The sequence below is a fragment of the Hyperolius riggenbachi genome, chromosome 9, assembly GCF_040937935.1.
Source record: "Hyperolius riggenbachi isolate aHypRig1 chromosome 9, aHypRig1.pri, whole genome shotgun sequence".
In the NCBI taxonomy this organism is placed as follows: Eukaryota; Metazoa; Chordata; class Amphibia; order Anura; family Hyperoliidae; genus Hyperolius; species Hyperolius riggenbachi.
In genome coordinates this window covers 69,531,026-69,552,123 of record NC_090654.1, presented here as the reverse complement: position 1 = coordinate 69,552,123, position 21,098 = coordinate 69,531,026, and positions in this window count along the sequence as shown.

The following is a 21,098-nucleotide window of genomic DNA, read 5'->3' as shown; positions in this document are numbered from 1 at the left end:
GGGGCAGGACAGCACTTCCAGGGCGTACTGCGCCAGCTCGCTCCAGATCTCCATGCGCTTGACCCAATACTCCATGGGATCAACAGGGGCATCGCTGTCAAGCCCGCTGTACGACCCCATGTAGTCAGCCACCATGCGGGTCAGGCGCTGGCTGTGACCGGAGGAGGATGCTGCTGCATGCATCTCCTCTCTAGTCACTGCTGCCGGAGCCTCTACAGTCCTGTAGAGCTCGTGGCTGAGAGACAGCAGGTCTGTGGGGCGCTTGCTGCTGCTGGATGCAGGCACCTGCTGCTGCCTCTGTGCTGGCTGCTGGACAGTGGGGGTGGAAGGCTGGGGGAAGGCTTCCTCCAAGCGCTCAACAAGGGCCTGCTGCAAGCTCCTTATTTGTTGCGCTGGGTCTCCTCCTGCAGGCGGCAGGAACTGGCTCAACTTCCCCTTGAGGCGTGGGTCCAACATCATGCTGATCCAGATGTCCTCCCTCTGCTTCATCTGGATCACCCTGGGGTCCCTGCGCAGGCACGTCAGCATGTGCGCTGCCATTGGGAAGAGGCGGGCCACGTCTGCTGGCACATCGACGTCAGTGCTGTCCTCATCCTCCTCCTCTGCTGCCTCATCCTCTCTCCACCCCCGCACCAACTCAGCTGCGCTGTGCTGATCCCCCTCATCAGCAGCCAGGTCAGGGACCTCCACCAAGTCCTCCTCCTCCTCCCCCTCAGAGGTGGACTGCGCAGCTGGTTGCCGCTCCTGCTGGTCCAAGGCTGCCGCTCCCTGTTCCAGCAAAGCATCGAGGGCCCTGTTCAGCAGAGAAACCAGGGGCACCCACTCGCAGACCATAGCATGGTCCCTGCTCACCATGTTTGTGGCCTGCAGGAAGGGAGCCAGCACTAAGCACACCTGCTGCATGTGCCTCCAGTCATCATCGGGGACGATGGACGGGAAGTTGCTGGTCTTGTCCCTTCTCAGAGCTGCGGAAACAGTGGCCAGGGCAAGGTACTGTTTGACAGCGTGCCTCTGTTCAACCAGACGCTCCAACATCGCCAGGGTGGAGTTCCAGCGAGTCGGAACGTCAAGGATCAGCCGATGGCGTGGCAGATCCAGCTCCTTTTGCACGTCTTCCAGGCTCGCACAGGCTGCAGCCGAGCGCCGGAAGTGACGCACAACATTCCTTGCCGTTTCCAGCAGTTCGCCCATCCCCTGGTAGGTGCGCAGGAACTTCTGCACCACCAGGTTCAGCACGTGGGCAAGACAGGGGATGTGGGTCAGGTTTCCCCTGTGTATTGCGGCAACCAGATTGGCCCCATTGTCGGCCACCACCTCTCCGACTCTGAGGCCTCTGGGGGTCAGCCAAATCCTCTCCTGCTCCTGGAGTTTGGCCAACACATGGGTTGCCGTCAGCTTGGTCTTCCCAAGGCTGACCAAGTGCAGCAGCGCTTGGCAGTGGCGGGCCTTCACGCTGCTGCTGAGGCGGGGGGTTTGGCCAGGTGTGCCGGAGGATGGCAGAGGATCGGAGGAACCTGCTGCAGTTCCCCTGAGCCTGCGGGGTGGCACCACCCACTGTGTTGCTGCTGCTGCTGTGCCCGCTGCTGCTCTCCCATCCTCACCCCCTTCCACCAAGCTGACCCAGTGGACAGTGAAGGACAGGTAGCGGCCTGTCCCGAAGCGGCTGCTCCAGGAGTCCATGGTGACGTGGACCCTTTCACCAACCGTGTGCTCCAGCCCTCGCTCCACATTGGCCATCACAAAGCGGTGCAGTGCAGGAATGGCCTTGCGGGAGAAAAAGTGTCTGCTGGGGAGCTGCCAGTCTGGGGCTGCGCAAGCAAGCAGCGCACGAATGTCGCTCCCCTCCTGCACGAGCGTGTACGGCAGGAGTTGGGAGCACATGGCCCGTGCCAGCAAGCCGTTCAGCTGCCGCACGCGACGGCTGCTGGGAGGCAGAGCCCTAACCACCCCCTGGAAGGACTCGCTCAAAAGGCTCTGGCGTGGCCTTTTGCTGACACGGGAATCAGCAGACACAGCAGAGGAGGCCACTGAGGACTGGCTGCCAGAACAGGCCTCAGTGTCGGCGGCAGGAGTTGCAGAGGGGGGAGGAGCAGTGCGTTTCCGCACTCCTGCTGGTGCTGCTGGAGGAGCAGGAGGGCGGGTGGCTGCTGTTGCTGCTGCTGAAGGCTGTGCAGTGATGGGTGTGGTGCCACTGCCAGCACCAGATGCCTTCAGCCTCTGGAACTCCTCATGCTGGTGGAAATGTTTAGCCGCAAGGTGGTTGATGAGCGAGCTGGTGCAGAACTTTAAGGGGTCTGCACCTCTGCTCAACTTCCGCTGACAGTGGTTGCAAGTGGCGTACTTGCTGTACACAGTGGGCATGGTGAAATATCGCCAGATTGGTGACTTAAACATCCCCCTACGGCATGGAAGCGCTGCTGCCTGTCTCCCTGTGGTGGTTGGGGGGGGGGGTTTGGGTGCGGCTGGTGGTGGTACTGGCTGATGCTGCTGCTGCTGAGCCTGAGACACCAGCAGGGTGTGGGACGCTGCCAATGCTTGCAATGATGCGCCTCCTTGCAAGGCCCACAAGCGCATCCTCCTCCTCCTCCTCAGAGCTGCTGAGGACGACATCCCCTGGAGGTGGTGGCACCCAGTCTCTGTCTGTCACCGGGTCATCATCATCCTCCCCCTCCTGAAACATGTCCTGCTGGGATGAGGACCCCCCAAACTCCTCTCCTGATGCATGGATGGGCTGCTTGACTGTCGCCACAGTCTTGCTGTCCAATCCCTCATCCCCCAAAGTGCCCATCAGCATCTCCTCCTCAAGATCGCCAACAACAGCAGACAATTTACTCATGATGCCTGGGGTCAAAAGACTGCTGAATGACAGGTCGGCGAGTGACGGTGAACTGGCCTCCTCCCCAGACCCTGCTGGGCGGCTGCTGCGAACAGGGGTGGTGGTGGTGGTGAGGGTGGAGGCCTCGGATGCAGAGCTGATGGCGGGCTGCTCATCCTCCGTCATGAGTTGCACCACAGTGTCTGCATCCTTTTCCTCAATGGGACGTTTCCGACCCGGCTGGAGGAAAATGGGAGCAGGTGCTACACGCTGCTGCTGCTGTGTCTCTGCAGCGTGAGTTGCAGATGCTCCTGCTGGGCGGCGCCCAAGGCGTCCACGGCCAGTGGCTATGGGAGGAATGTTAGCCACTGACGCTGCTGCTGCTGCTGCGGAACTGTGCATGGTGGCGCGCCCGCGGCCGCGGCTTGCCACAATGCTGCTCCCTCTCCTCCTGATTCCCTTGCTGCCCTTCCCCTTGCCCAAACCGCGCTGGCTGCCACTTCCAGACATCTTCAATGTTTTGGGCGTATAGACAAAAGTTTTTTAAAAGGGCGGGTGAAAAGTGGGGTACTTTAATGGAGTGGGTTGGTTGGTGAGGTGACTGAGTGAGTGTCCCCTAGTACAGTAAGTAAGTAGTAACAGTCAGGAAGTACAACTAGCAGTTACAATAATCAGTAGTAATCACAAGTAAATTTAGTGTGTGTACACTCAGACAGTGAGTGCCCGCACGCAGGAGCTAGTAGCCTATGAACACAGTGACTGAGTGTCCTAGACTCCTAGTACAGTAAGAGTAAGTAGTAACAGTAAGTAGAACTAACTAATTACAATAATCAATCAGCGATCAGAAGGAAATGGAGTGTGGGTGGTGTGTGTACACTCAGACAGTGAGTGACCGCACGCAGGAGCTAGTAGCCTATGAACACAGTGACTGAGTGTCCTAGACTCCTAGTACAGTAAGAGTAAGTAGTAACAGTAAGTAGAACTAACTAATTACAATAATCAATCAGCGATCAGAAGGAAATGGAGTGTGGGTGGTGTGTGTACACTCAGACAGTGAGTGACCGCACGCAGGAGCTAGTAGCCTATGAACACACAGTGACTGAGTGTCCTAGACTCCTAGTACAGTAAGAGTAAGTAGTAACAGTAAGTAGAACTAACTAATTACAATAATCAATCAGCGATCAGAAGGAAATGGAGTGTGGGTGGTGTGTGTACACTCAGACAGTGAGTGCCCGCACGCAGGAGCTAGTAGCCTATGAACACAGTGACTGAGTGTCCTAGACTCCTAGTACAGTAAGAGTAAGTAGTAACAGTAAGTAGAACTAACTAATTACAATAATCAATCAGCGATCAGAAGGAAATGGAGTGTGGGTGGTGTGTGTACACTCAGACAGTGAGTGACCGCACGCAGGAGCTAGTAGCCTATGAACACACAGTGACTGAGTGTCCTAGACTCCTAGTACAGTAAGAGTAAGTAGTAACAGTAAGTAGAACTAACTAATTACAATAATCAATCAGCGATCAGAAGGAAATGGAGTGTGGGTGGTGTGTGTACACTCAGACAGTGAGTGACCGCACGCAGGAGCTAGTAGCCTATGAACACACAGTGACTGAGTGTCCTAGACTCCTAGTACAGTAAGAGTAAGTAGTAACAGTAAGTAGAACTAACTAATTACAATAATCAATCAGCGATCAGAAGGAAATGGAGTGTGGGTGGTGTGTGTACACTCAGACAGTGAGTGACCGCACGCAGGAGCTAGTAGCCTATGAACACACAGTGACTGAGTGTCCTAGACTCCTAGTACAGTAAGAGTAAGTAGTAACAGTAAGTAGAACTAACTAATTACAATAATCAATCAGCGATCAGAAGGAAATGGAGTGTGGGTGGTGTGTGTACACTCAGACAGTGAGTGACCGCACGCAGGAGCTAGTAGCCTATGAACACAGTGACTGTCTGACTGAGTGTCCTAGACTCCTAGTACAGTAAGAGTAAGTAGTAACAGTAAGTACAACTAACTAACAATAATCTATCAGTAATCAGAAGGAAATAGAGTGTGTGTACACACAGACAGTGAGTGAGTGCACACACGCAGGAGCTAGCTAGTAGCCTATAAACAGTGACAGTCAGTGAGTGTCCTACTCCTAGTACAGTATAACTACAATACTATTAGTAAAGGACAGCAGAAATACTGGTATAGATGAGAGAAATAAACAGAGGACAGCTGCCCACAGAGGCAAGGCCCCCCTGAGGCCTAAACCTGTAAGCTTGCAGCAGCTGCCTGTCTCTAATGTAACACACAAGCTACTAACTAAAATACAATGTCTATCTAACTAACAACAATATAGGTGTATATGGCAGGTGTAGGTGAGCAAAAACGCTAGGTAAATGATCACAATAGAGCACTTGCTAAGCCAAAGCACAAAGGAGCAACTCTCTCTCTGTACAAGTCTCAGGCAAGCATGGAGAAACGGAACATGGCGGCCGCTATTTATAGGGTAGGGGCTGGCCAGGGTCCCCCTCTGTGATTGGCTGCCGTCAGAGGGCCTGGGAGCCCTCTGATTGGCTCTAAGGACATCAATCTGGGCTATGACGCTATTCGAGCTCGGTACCGAGCTCGAATAGCGCCGTTTGCTCGAATAGCTCGAATAGTGAATGGGCTATTCGAGTGTACTCGGATAGCCCATTCGAATAGCTACAGCTATTCGGAGCTCGAATACCGAGCTCGGATAGCTGAAAAAGAGCTCGAATATTCGAGCTACTCGAATATTCGAGCTCTGCTGAGCACCACTAGACCACCTGATAAATAATTGGGATCCAGCTGGTCCCCCTTAGGCCGGGTTCAATACTGGGATTGCAAAAGGCAAATCGCAATCACCTATGGAGTGTAATTGCATTTCTACCAAGCAATTGTGGCTCCATGTTACAGTGATTGCGTTTTTCTGTCTCATTCCAGAGAATGAGAATGGCTTCTAACTGCCAGCAAAATGTTGCACGCAGTGCACTTTTGCGATATACGCACATCACAGGCACTGCAAGGATTTACCGCAGTGCTTTGCTGAATACCGGCTATCAGCAAAGAGCAGAAAAACTACTTATTAAAGCAACCCAAGTGTAAACTGGCCCTTAAGAGAACTTTATTGGTGATTACAAATTGTTGCAACCTGCAGAGTAGAACTCAGGGGCATATTTAAAATGATTTAAATATACCCCCAAATTCTAATAATGGCCTCCTCCTCCCCATAGCCATACCAATGCTCACCAAATAGGGTCAAAGCATAGAAACGCAAACAAAACAAAAAAAGATGCAGGCCAACAATTGTAATTCTGGAAAATACCAATTGCACTAGCAAAAACCCGGCAATGCAATTCACATGTTCATCGCCGTGCTGTTGCTATTGGCAAAATGGGAACGATACAATTTTTAAATCGAAACGTGCTTAATAAAAAGGGCCCTAATTACTTAATCTCCATCTAAGATAGTTTATTATATTCTTTTTTTAACAGAGTCCTTTGGCTAATCCAGTTGGCTAAAACGAAATCACATTTTGGCCAATAGGATTGTAAGCCGGCCCACCATGGTAAGGTAGACTCTATTAGGGCGGGTTAGGGAATAGGAGTGAGAGAGGAATAGGGGATAGCGTTTTGGAGAAGGAAGATGGGGATAGGTGGTCTTAAGGGGTACCACTCTTACACCATGAAGTGCAAAGTCGGGGAACACAGCGACCACCTGATAAATAATTGGGATCCAGCTGGTCCCCCTTAGGCCGGGATCAACACTGGGATCGCAAAAGGCAAATCGCAATCGCCTATGGAGTGTAATTGCATATCTACCAAGCAATTGTGGCTCCATGTTACAGTGATTGCGTTTTTCAGTCTCGTTCCAGAGAATGAGAATGGCGTTCTAACTGCCAGCAAAATGTTACACGCAGTGCACTTTTGCGATATACGCACATCACAGGCACTGCAAGGATTTACCGCAGTGCTTTGCTGAATACCGGCTATCAGCAAAGAGCAGAAAAACTACTTATAAAAGCACCCCAAGTGTGAACTGGCCCTTAAGAGAACTTTATTGGTGATTACAAATTGTTGCAACCTGCAATGTAGAACTCAGGGGCGTATTTAAAATGATTTAAATATACCCCCAAATTCTAATAATGGCCTCCTCCTCCCCATAGCCATACCAATCCTCACCAAAAAGGTACAAAGCATAGAACTGCAAACAAAACAAAAAAAGATGCAGGCCAACAATTGTAATTCTGGAAAATACCAATTGCACTAGCAAAAACCCGGCAATGCAATTCACATGTTCATCGCCGTGCTGTTGCTATTGGAAAAATGTGAACGATACAATTTTTAAATCGAAACATGCTTAATAAAAAAAGGGCGCTAATTAGTTAATCTCCATCTAAGATAGTTTATTATATTCTTTTTTTAACAGAGTCCTTTGGCTAATCCAGTTGGCTTAAACTAAATCACATTTTGGCCAATAGGATTGTAAGCAGGCCCACCATGGTAAGGTAGACTCTATTAGGGCGGGTTAGGTGATGGGAGTGAGAGAGGAATAGAGTATAGCGTTTTGGAGAGGGAAGAGGGGGATAGGTGGTCTTAAAGGGTTCCACTCTTACACCATCAAGTGCAAAGTTGGGGAACACAACGACCACCTGATAAATAATTGGGATCCAGCTGGTCCCCCTTAGGCCGGGTTCAATACTGGGATTGCAAAAGGCAAATCGCAATCACCTATGGAGTGTAATTGCATTTCTACCAAGCAATTGTGGCTCCATGTTACAGTGATTGCGTTTTTCTGTCTCATTCCAGAGAATGAGAATGGCTTCTAACTGCCAGCAAAATGTTGCACGCAGTGCACTTTTGCGATATACGCACATCACAGGCACTGCAAGGATTTACCGCAGTGCTTTGCTGAATACCGGCTATCAGCAAAGAGCAGAAAAACTACTTATTAAAGCAACCCAAGTGTAAACTGGCCCTTAAGAGAACTTTATTGGTGATTACAAATTGTTGCAACCTGCAGAGTAGAACTCAGGGGCATATTTAAAATGATTTAAATATACCCCCAAATTCTAATAATGGCCTCCTCCTCCCCATAGCCATACCAATCCTCACCAAAAAGGGTCAAAGCATAGAAACGCAAACAAAACAAAAAAAGATGCAGGCCAACAATTGTAATTCTGGAAAATACCAATTGCACTAGCAAAAACCCGGCAATGCAATTCACATGTTCATCGCCGTGCTGTTGCTATTGGCAAAATGGGAACGATACAATTTTTAAATCGAAACGTGCTTAATAAAAAGGGCCCTAATTACTTAATCTCCATCTAAGATAGTTTATTATATTCTTTTTTTAACAGAGTCCTTTGGCTAATCCAGTTGGCTAAAACTAAATCACATTTTGGCCAATAGGATTGTAAGCCGGCCCACCATGGTAAGGTAGACTCTATTAGGGCGGGTTAGGGAATAGGAGTGAGAGAGGAATAGGGGATAGCATTTTGGAGAAGGAAGATGGGGATAGGTGGTCTTAAGGGGTACCACTCTTACACCATGAAGTGCAAAGTCGGGGAACACAGCGACCACCTGATAAATAATTGGGATCCAGCTGGTCCCCCTTAGGCCGGGATCAACACTGGGATCGCAAAAGGCAAATCGCAATCGCCTATGGAGTGTAATTGCATATCTACCAAGCAATTGTGGCTCCATGTTACAGTGATTGCGTTTTTCAGTCTCGTTCCAGAGAATGAGAAAGGCGTTCTAACTGCCAGCAAAATGTTACACGCAGTGCACTTTTGCGATATACGCACATCACAGGCACTGCAAGGATTTACCGCAGTGCTTTGCTGAATACCGGCTATCAGCAAAGAGCAGAAAAACTACTTATAAAAGCACCCCAAGTGTGAACTGGCCCTTAAGAGAACTTTATTGGTGATTACAAATTGTTGCAACCTGCAATGTAGAACTCAGGGGCGTATTTTAAATGATTTAAATATACCCCCAAATTCTAATAATGGCCTCCTCCTCCCCATAGCTATACCAATCCTCACCAAAAAGGTACAAAGCATAGAACTGCAAACAAAACAAAAAAAGATGCAGGCCAACAATTGTAATTCTGGAAAATACCAATTGCACTAGCAAAAACCCGGCAATGCAATTCACATGTTCATCGCCGTGCTGTTGCTATTGGAAAAATGTAAACGATACAATTTTTAAATCGAAACATGCTTAATAAAAAAGGGCGCTAATTAGTTAATCTCCATCTAAGATAGTTTATTATATTCTTTTTTTAACAGAGTCCTTTGGCTAATCCAGTTGGCTAAAACTAAATCACATTTTGGCCAATAGGATTGTAAGCCGGCCCACCATGGTAAGGTAGACTCTATTAGGGCGGGTTAGGTGATGGGAGTGAGAGAGGAATAGAGTATAGCGTTTTGGAGAGGGAAGAGGGGGATAGGTGGTCTTAAAGGGTTCCACTCTTACACCATCAAGTGCAAAGTCGGGGAACACAACGACCACCTGATAAATAATTGGGATCCAGCTGGTCCCCCTTAGGCCGGGTTCAATACTGGGATTGCAAAAGGCAAATCGCAATCACCTATGGAGTGTAATTGCATTTCTACCAAGCAATTGTGGCTCCATGTTACAGTGATTGCGTTTTTCTGTCTCATTCCAGAGAATGAGAATGGCTTCTAACTGCCAGCAAAATGTTGCACGCAGTGCACTTTTGCGATATACGCACATCACAGGCACTGCAAGGATTTACCGCAGTGCTTTGCTGAATACCGGCTATCAGCAAAGAGCAGAAAAACTACTTATTAAAGCACCCCAAGTGTAAACTGGCCCTTAAGAGAACTTTATTGGTGATTACAAATTGTTGCAACCTGCAGAGTAGAACTCAGGGGCATATTTAAAATGATTTAAATATACCCCCAAATTCTAATAATGGCCTCCTCCTCCCCATAGCCATACCAATCCTCACCAAAAAGGGTCAAAGCATAGAAACGCAAACAAAACAAAAAAAGATGCAGGCCAACAATTGTAATTCTGGAAAATACCAATTGCACTAGCAAAAACCCGGCAATGCAATTCACATGTTCATCGCCGTGCTGTTGCTATTGGCAAAATGGGAACGATACAATTTTTAAATCGAAACGTGCTTAATAAAAAAGGGCCCTAATTACTTAATTTCCATCTAAGATAGTTTATTATATTCTTTTTTTAACAGAGTCCTTTGGCTAATCCAGTTGGCTAAAACTAAATCACATTTTGGCCAATAGGATTGTAAGCCAGCCCACCATGGTAAGGTAGACTCTATTAGGGCGGGTTAGGTGATGGGAGTGAGAGAAGAATAGAGTATAGCGTTTTGGAGAGGGACGAGGGGGATAGGTGGTCTTAAAGGGTTCCACTCTTACACCATCAAGTGCAAAGTCGGGGAACACAACGACCACCTGATAAATAATTGGGATCCAGCTGGTCCCCCTTAGGCCGGGTTCAATACTGGGATTGCAAAAGGCAAATCGCAATCACCTATGGAGTGTAATTGCATTTCTACCAAGCAATTGTGGCTCCATGTTACAGTGATTGCGTTTTTCTGTCTCATTCCAGAGAATGAGAATGGCTTCTAACTGCCAGCAAAATGTTGCACGCAGTGCACTTTTGCGATATACGCACATCACAGGCACTGCAAGGATTTACCGCAGTGCTTTGCTGAATACCGGCTATCAGCAAAGAGCAGAAAAACTACTTATTAAAGCACCCCAAGTGTAAACTGGCCCTTAAGAGAACTTTATTGGTGATTACAAATTGTTGCAACCTGCAGAGTAGAACTCAGGGGCATATTTAAAATGATTTAAATATACCCCCAAATTCTAATAATGGCCTCCTCCTCCCCATAGCCATACCAATCCTCACCAAAAAGGGTGAAAGCATAGAAACGCAAACAAAACAAAAAAAGATGCAGGCCAACAATTGTAATTCTGGAAAATACCAATTGCACTAGCAAAAACCCGGCAATGCAATTCACATGTTCATCGCCGTGCTGTTGCTATTGGCAAAATGGGAACGATACAATTTTTAAATCGAAACGTGCTTAATAAAAAGGGCCCTAATTACTTAATCTCCATCTAAGATAGTTTATTATATTCTTTTTTTAACAGAGTCCTTTGGCTAATCCAGTTGGCTAAAACTAAATCACATTTTGGCCAATAGGATTGTAAGCCGGCCCACCATGGTAAGGTAGACTCTATTAGGGCGGGTTAGGGAATAGGAGTGAGAGAGGAATAGGGGATAGCATTTTGGAGAAGGAAGATGGGGATAGGTGGTCTTAAGGGGTACCACTCTTACACCATGAAGTGCAAAGTCGGGGAACACAGCGACCACCTGATAAATAATTGGGATCCAGCTGGTCCCCCTTAGGCCGGGATCAACACTGGGATCGCAAAAGGCAAATCGCAATCGCCTATGGAGTGTAATTGCATATCTACCAAGCAATTGTGGCTCCATGTTACAGTGATTGCGTTTTTCAGTCTCGTTCCAGAGAATGAGAATGGCGTTCTAACTGCCAGCAAAATGTTACACGCAGTGCACTTTTGCTATATACGCACATCACAGGCACTGCAAGGATTTACCGCAGTGCTTTGCTGAATACCGGCTATCAGCAAAGAGCAGAAAAACTACTTATAAAAGCACCCCAAGTGTGAACTGGCCCTTAAGAGAACTTTATTGGTGATTACAAATTGTTGCAACCTGCAATGTAGAACTCAGGGGCGTATTTTAAATGATTTAAATATACCCCCAAATTCTAATAATGGCCTCCTCCTCCCCATAGCCATACCAATCCTCACCAAAAAGGTACAAAGCATAGAACTGCAAACAAAACAAAAAAAGATGCAGGCCAACAATTGTAATTCTGGAAAATACCAATTCCACTAGCAAAAACCCGGCAATGCAATTCACATGTTCATCGCCGTGCTGTTGCTATTGGAAAAATGTAAACGATACAATTTTTAAATCGAAACATGCTTAATAAAAAAGGGCGCTAATTAGTTAATCTCCATCTAAGATAGTTTATTATATTCTTTTTTTAACAGAGTCCTTTGGCTAATCCAGTTGGCTAAAACTAAATCACATTTTGGCCAATAGGATTGTAAGCCGGCCCACCATGGTAAGGTAGACTCTATTAGGGCGGGTTAGGTGATGGGAGTGAGAGAGGAATAGAGTATAGCGTTTTGGAGAGGGAAGAGGGGGATAGGTGGTCTTAAAGGGTTCCACTCTTACACCATCAAGTGCAAAGTCGGGGAACACAACGACCACCTGATAAATAATTGGGATCCAGCTGGTCCCCCTTAGGCCGGGTTCAATACTGGGATTGCAAAAGGCAAATCGCAATCACCTATGGAGTGTAATTGCATTTCTACCAAGCAATTGTGGCTCCATGTTACAGTGATTGCGTTTTTCTGTCTCATTCCAGAGAATGAGAATGGCTTCTAACTGCCAGCAAAATGTTGCACGCAGTGCACTTTTGCGATATACGCACATCACAGGCACTGCAAGGATTTACCGCAGTGCTTTGCTGAATACCGGCTATCAGCAAAGAGCAGAAAAACTACTTATTAAAGCACCCCAAGTGTAAACTGGCCCTTAAGAGAACTTTATTGGTGATTACAAATTGTTGCAACCTGCAGAGTAGAACTCAGGGGCATATTTAAAATGATTTAAATATACCCCCAAATTCTAATAATGGCCTCCTCCTCCCCATAGCCATACCAATCCTCACCAAAAAGGGTCAAAGCATAGAAACGCAAACAAAACAAAAAAAGATGCAGGCCAACAATTGTAATTCTGGAAAATACCAATTGCACTAGCAAAAACCCGGCAATGCAATTCACATGTTCATCGCCGTGCTGTTGCTATTGGCAAAATGGGAACGATACAATTTTTAAATCGAAACGTGCTTAATAAAAAAGGGCCCTAATTACTTAATTTCCATCTAAGATAGTTTATTATATTCTTTTTTTAACAGAGTCCTTTGGCTAATCCAGTTGGCTAAAACTAAATCACATTTTGGCCAATAGGATTGTAAGCCGGCCCACCATGGTAAGGTAGACTCTATTAGGGCGGGTTAGGTGATGGGAGTGAGAGAGGAATAGAGTATAGCGTTTTGGAGAGGGAAGAGGGGGATAGGTGGTCTTAAAGGGTTCCACTCTTACACCATCAAGTGCAAAGTCGGGGAACACAACGACCACCTGATAAATAATTGGGATCCAGCTGGTCCCCCTTAGGCCGGGTTCAATACTGGGATTGCAAAAGGCAAATCGCAATCACCTATGGAGTGTAATTGCATTTCTACCAAGCAATTGTGGCTCCATGTTACAGTGATTGCGTTTTTCTGTCTCATTCCAGACAATGAGAATGGCTTCTAACTGCCAGCAAAATGTTGCACGCAGTGCACTTTTGCGATATACGCACATCACAGGCACTGCAAGGATTTACCGCAGTGCTTTGCTGAATACCGGCTATCAGCAAAGAGCAGAAAAACTACTTATAAAAGCACCCCAAGTGTGAACTGGCCCTTAAGAGAACTTTATTGGTGATTACAAATTGTTGCAACCTGCAATGTAGAACTCAGGGGCGTATTTAAAATGATTTAAATATACCCCCAAATTCTAATAATGGCCTCCTCCTCCCCATAGCCATACCAATCCTCACCAAAAAGGTACAAAGCATAGAACTGCAAACAAAACAAAAAAAGATGCAGGCCAACAATTGTAATTCTGGAAAATACCAATTGCACTAGCAAAAACCCGGCAATGCAATTCACATGTTCATCGCCGTGTTGTTGCTATTGGAAAAATGTGAACGATACAATTTTTAAATCGAAACATGCTTAATAAAAAAGGGCGCTAATTAGTTAATCTCCATCTAAGATAGTTTATTATATTCTTTTTTTAACAGAGTCCTTTGGCTAATCCAGTTGGCTAAAACTAAATCACATTTTGGCCAATAGGATTGTAAGCAGGCCCACCATGGTAAGGTAGACTCTATTAGGGCGGGTTAGGTGATGGGAGTGAGAGAGGAATAGAGTATAGCGTTTTGGAGAGGGAAGAGGGGGATAGGTGGTCTTAAAGGGTTCCACTCTTACACCATCAAGTGCAAAGTCGGGGAACACAACGACCACCTGATAAATAATTGGGATCCAGCTGGTCCCCCTTAGGCCGGGTTCAATACTGGGATTGCAAAAGGCAAATCGCAATCACCTATGGAGTGTAATTGCATTTCTACCAAGCAATTGTGGCTCCATTTTACAGTGATTGCGTTTTTCTGTCTCATTCCAGAGAATGAGAATGGCTTCTAACTGCCAGCAAAATGTTGCACGCAGTGCACTGTTGCGATATACGCACATCACAGGCACTGCAAGGATTTACCGCAGTGCTTTGCTGAATACCGGCTATCAGCAAAGAGCAGAAAAACTACTTATTAAAGCAACCCAAGTGTAAACTGGCCCTTAAGAGAACTTTATTGGTGATTACAAATTGTTGCAACCTGCAGAGTAGAACTCAGGGGCATATTTAAAATGATTTAAATATACCCCCAAATTCTAATAATGGCCTCCTCCTCCCCATAGCCATACCAATCCTCACCAAAAAGGGTCAAAGCATAGAAACGCAAACAAAACTAAAAAAAGATGCAGGCCAACAATTGTAATTCTGGAAAATACCAATTGCACTAGCAAAAACCCGGCAATGCAATTCACATGTTCATCGCCGTGCTGTTGCTATTGGCAAAATGGGAACGATACAATTTTTAAATCGAAACGTGCTTAATAAAAAGGGCCCTAATTACTTAATCTCCATCTAAGATAGTTTATTATATTCTTTTTTTAACAGAGTCCTTTGGCTAATCCAGTTGGCTAAAACTAAATCACATTTTGGCCAATAGGATTGTAAGCCGGCCCACCATGGTAAGGTAGACTCTATTAGGGCGGGTTAGGGAATAGGAGTGAGAGAGGAATAGGGGATAGCGTTTTGGAGAAGGAAGATGGGGATAGGTGGTCTTAAGGTGTACCACTCTTACACCATGAAGTGCAAAGTCGGGGAACACAGCGACCACCTGATAAATAATTGGGATCCAGCTGGTCCCCCTTAGGCCGGGATCAACACTGGGATCGCAAAAGGCAAATCGCAATCGCCTATGGAGTGTAATTGCATATCTACCAAGCAATTGTGGCTCCATGTTACAGTGATTGCGTTTTTCAGTCTCGTTCCAGAGAATGAGAATGGCGTTCTAACTGCCAGCAAAATGTTACACGCAGTGCACTTTTGCGATATACGCACATCACAGGCACTGCAAGGATTTACCGCAGTGCTTTGCTGAATACCGGCTATCAGCAAAGAGCAGAAAAACTACTTATAAAAGCACCCCAAGTGTGAACTGGCCCTTAAGAGAACTTTATTGGTGATTACAAATTGTTGCAACCTGCAATGTAGAACTCAGGGGCGTATTTTAAATGATTTAAATATACCCCCAAATTCTAATAATGGCCTCCTCCTCCCCATAGCCATACCAATCCTCACCAAAAAGGTACAAAGCATAGAACTGCAAACAAAACAAAAAAAGATGCAGGCCAACAATTGTAATTCTGGAAAATACCAATTGCACTAGCAAAAACCCGGCAATGCAATTCACATGTTCATCGCCGTGCTGTTGCTATTGGAAAAATGTAAACGATACAATTTTTAAATCGAAACATGCTTAATAAAAAAGGGCGCTAATTAGTTAATCTCCATCTAAGATAGTTTATTATATTCTTTTTTTAACAGAGTCCTTTGGCTAATCCAGTTGGCTAAAACTAAATCACATTTTGGCCAATAGGATTGTAAGCCGGCCCACCATGGTAAGGTAGACTCTATTAGGGCGGGTTAGGTGATGGGAGTGAGAGAGGAATAGAGTATAGCGTTTTGGAGAGGGAAGAGGGGGATAGGTGGTCTTAAAGGGTTCCACTCTTACACCATCAAGTGCAAAGTCGGGGAACACAACGACCACCTGATAAATAATTGGGATCCAGCTGGTCCCCCTTAGGCCGGGTTCAATACTGGGATTGCAAAAGGCAAATCGCAATCACCTATGGAGTGTAATTGCATTTCTACCAAGCAATTGTGGCTCCATGTTACAGTGATTGCGTTTTTCTGTCTCATTCCAGAGAATGAGAATGGCTTCTAACTGCCAGCAAAATGTTGCACGCAGTGCACTTTTGCGATATACGCACATCACAGGCACTGCAAGGATTTACCGCAGTGCTTTGCTGAATACCGGCTATCAGCAAAGAGCAGAAAAACTACTTATTAAAGCAACCCAAGTGTAAACTGGCCCTTAAGAGAACTTTATTGGTGATTACAAATTGTTGCAACCTGCAGAGTAGAACTCAGGGGCATATTTAAAATGATTTAAATATACCCCCAAATTCTAATAATGGCCTCCTCCTCCCCATAGCCATACCAATCCTCACCAAAAAGGGTCAAAGCATAGAAACGCAAACAAAACAAAAAAAGATGCAGGCCAACAATTGTAATTCTGGAAAATACCAATTGCACTAGCAAAAACCCGGCAATGCAATTCACATGTTCATCGCCGTGCTGTTGCTATTGGCAAAATGGGAACGATACAATTTTTAAATCGAAACGTGCTTAATAAAAAGGGCCCTAATTACTTAATCTCCATCTAAGATAGTTTATTATATTCTTTTTTTAACAGAGTCCTTTGGCTAATCCAGTTGGCTAAAACTAAATCACATTTTGGCCAATAGGATTGTAAGCCGGCCCACCATGGTAAGGTAGACTCTATTAGGGCGGGTTAGGGAATAGGAGTGAGAGAGGAATAGGGGATAGCGTTTTGGAGAAGGAAGATGGGGATAGGTGGTCTTAAGGGGTACCACTCTTACACCATGAAGTGCAAAGTCGGGGAACACAGCGACCACCTGATAAATAATTGGGATCCAGCTGGTCCCCCTTAGACCGGGATCAACACTGGGATCGCAAAAGGCAAATCGCAATCGCCTATGGAGTGTAATTGCATATCTACCAAGCAATTGTGGCTCCATGTTACAGTGATTGCGTTTTTCAGTCTCGTTCCAGAGAATGAGAATGGCGTTCTAACTGCCAGCAAAATGTTACACGCAGTGCACTTTTGCGATATACGCACATCACAGGCACTGCAAGGATTTACCGCAGTGCTTTGCTGAATACCGGCTATCAGCAAAGAGCAGAAAAACTACTTATAAAAGCACCCCAAGTGTGAACTGGCCCTTAAGAGAACTTTATTGGTGATTACAAATTGTTGCAACCTGCAATTTAGAACTCAGGGGCGTATTTTAAATGATTTAAATATACCCCCAAAATCTAATAATGGCCTCCTCCTCCCCATAGCCATACCAATCCTCACCAAAAAGGTACAAAGCATAGAACTGCAAACAAAACAAAAAAAGATGCAGGCCAACAATTGTAATTCTGGAAAATACCAATTGCACTAGCAAAAACCCGGCAATGCAATTCACATGTTCATCGCCGTGCTGTTGCTATTGGAAAAATGTAAACGATACAATTTTTAAATCGAAACATGCTTAATAAAAAAGGGCGCTAATTAGTTAATCTCCATCTAAGATAGTTTATTATATTCTTTTTTTAACAGAGTCCTTTGGCTAATCCAGTTGGCTAAAACTAAATCACATTTTGGCCAATAGGATTGTAAGCCGGCCCACCATGGTAAGGTAGACTCTATTAGGGCGGGTTAGGTGATGGGAGTGAGAGAGGAATAGAGTATAGCGTTTTGGAGAGGGAAGAGGGGGATAGGTGGTCTTAAAGGGTTCCACTCTTACACCATCAAGTGCAAAGTCGGGGAACACAACGACCACCTGATAAATAATTGGGATCCAGCTGGTCCCCCTTAGGCCGGGTTCAATACTGGGATTGCAAAAGGCAAATCGCAATCACCTATGGAGTGTAATTGCATTTCTACCAAGCAATTGTGGCTCCATGTTACAGTGATTGCGTTTTTCTGTCTCATTCCAGAGAATGAGAATGGCTTCTAACTGCCAGCAAAATGTTGCACGCAGTGCACTTTTGCGATATACGCACATCACAGGCACTGCAAGGATTTACCGCAGTGCTTTGCTGAATACCGGCTATCAGCAAAGAGCAGAAAAACTACTTATTAAAGCACCCCAAGTGTAAACTGGCCCTTAAAGGACTTACGAGGTGAAAATAAACTTCTGAGAAAAACAATTATATCTATCCTACTTCTCCTAAAAATGACGTTTTTAGATATCCCACAGTTTTATTTTATATTTAAACCTAGTTTTTAAGTTTTTACTGTTTCATTGTCTCTGCTCAATGACACCTTTATTGAAGTATGCTAGAGCTCAAATCTATGAATTATTGACCCTTTTTATCTCTTTTCTGCTCTTAAAAGCCATTTACTGACAGAAAAATGTTTTATGGTTGTAATTACTTATCAGTGAGGGTTATGCTATAGTCTGACCCAGTCCGACCCGGTCCCGACCCAGACAGAAATTGTCACTTGCATACTTGATGTTTAACTTTTTCAGGCAGAGAAAGAAAAAAAGGAACACAGCATAGTTATTTGTGTGCTAGGCACTGTATATACACATGTCTATCTCATCATGTCACATGTCACCTCGTAAGTCCTTTAAGAGAACTTTATTGGTGATTACAAATTGTTGCAACCTGCAGAGTAGAACTCAGGGGCATATTTAAAATGATTTAAATATACCCCCAAATTCTAATAATGGCCTCCTCCTCCCCATAGCCATACCAATCCTCACCAAAAAGGGTGAAAGCATAGAAACGCAAACAAAACAAAAAAAGATGCAGGCCAACAATTGTAATTCTGGAAAATACCAATTGCACTAGCAAAAACCCGGCAATGCAATTCACATGTTCATCGCCGTGCTGTTGCTATTGGCAAAATGGGAACGATACAATTTTTAAATCGAAACGTGCTTAATAAAAAGGGCCCTAATTACTTAATCTCCATCTAAGATAGTTTATTATATTCTTTTTTTAACAGAGTCCTTTGGCTAATCCAGTTGGCTAAAACTAAATCACATTTTGGCCAATAGGATTGTAAGCCGGCCCACCATGGTAAGGTAGACTCTATTAGGGCGGGTTAGGGAATAGGAGTGAGAGAGGAATAGGGGATAGCGTTTTGGAGAAGGAAGATGGGGATAGGTGGTCTTAAGGGGTACCACTCTTACACCATGAAGTGCAAAGTCGGGGAACACAGCGACCACCTGATAAATAATTGGGATCCAGCTGGTCCCCCTTAGACCGGGATCAACACTGGGATCGCAAAAGGCAAATCGCAATCGCCTATGGAGTGTAATTGCATATCTACCAAGCAATTGTGGCTCCATGTTACAGTGATTGCGTTTTTCAGTCTCGTTCCAGAGAATGAGAATGGCGTTCTAACTGCCAGCAAAATGTTACACGCAGTGCACTTTTGCGATATACGCACATCACAGGCACTGCAAGGATTTACCGCAGTGCTTTGCTGAATACCGGCTATCAGCAAAGAGCAGAAAAACTACTTATAAAAGCACCCCAAGTGTGAACTGGCCCTTAAGAGAACTTTATTGGTGATTACAAATTGTTGCAACCTGCAATGTAGAACTCAGGGGCGTATTTTAAATGATTTAAATATACCCCCAAATTCTAATAATGGCCTCCTCCTCCCCATAGCCATACCAATCCTCACCAAAAAGGTACAAAGCATAGAACTGCAAACAAAACAAAAAAAGATGCAGGCCAACAATTGTAATTCTGGAAAATACCAATTGCACTAGCAAAAACCCGGCAATGCAATTCACATGTTCATCGCCGTGCTGTTGCTATTGGAAAAATGTAAACGATACAATTTTTAAATCGAAACATGCTTAATAAAAAAGGGCGCTAATTAGTTAATCTCCATCTAAGATAGTTTATTATATTATTTTTTTAACAGAGTCCTTTGGCTAATCCAGTTGGCTAAAACTAAATCACATTTTGGCCAATAGGATTGTAAGCCGGCCCACCATGGTAAGGTAGACTCTATTAGGGCGGGTTAGGTGATGGGAGTGAGAGAGGAATAGAGTATAGCGTTTTGGAGAGGGAAGAGGGGGATAGGTGGTCTTAAAGGGTTCCACTCTTACACCATCAAGTGCAAAGTCGGGGAACACAACGACCACCTGATAAATAATTGGGATCCAGCTGGTCCCCCTTAGGCCGGGTTCAATACTGGGATTGCAAAAGGCAAATCGCAATCACCTATGGAGTGTAATTGCATTTCTACCAAGCAATTGTGGCTCCATGTTACAGTGATTGCGTTTTTCTGTCTCATTCCAGAGAATGAGAATGGCTTCTAACTGCCAGCAAAATGTTGCACGCAGTGCACTTTTGCGATATACGCACATCACAGGCACTGCAAGGATTTACCGCAGTGCTTTGCTGAATACCGGCTATCAGCAAAGAGCAGAAAAACTACTTATTAAAGCACCCCAAGTGTAAACTGGCCCTTAAGAGAACTTTATTGGTGATTACAAATTGTTGCAACCTGCAGAGTAGAACTCAGGGGCATATTTAAAATGATTTAAATATACCCCCAAATTCTAATAATGGCCTCCTCCTCCCCATAGCCATACCAATCCTCACCAAAAAGGGTCAAAGCATAGAAACGCAAACAAAACAAAAAAAGATGCAGGCCAACAATTGTAATTCTGGAAAATACCAATTGCACTAGCAAAAACCCGGCAATGCAATTCACATGTTCATCGCCGTGCTGTTGCTATTGGCAAAATGGGAACGATACAATTTTTAAATCGAAACGTGCTTAATAAAAAAGGGCCCTAATTACTTAATTTCCATCTAAGATAGTTTATTATATTCTTTTTTTAACAGAGTCCTTTGGCTAATCCAGTTGGCTAAAACTAAATCACATTTTGGCCAATAGGATTGTAAGCCAGCCCACCATGGTAAGGTAGACTCTATTAGGGCGGGTTAGGTGATGGGAGTGAGAGAGGAATAGAGTATAGCGTTTTGGAGAGGGAAGAGGGGGATAGGTGGTCTTAAAGGGTTCCACTCTTACACCATCAAGTGCAAAGTCGGGGAACACAACGACCACCTGATAAATAATTGGGATCCAGCTGGTCCCCCTTAGGCCGGGTTCAATACTGGGATTGCAAAAGGCAAATCGCAATCACCTATGGAGTGTAATTGCATTTCTACC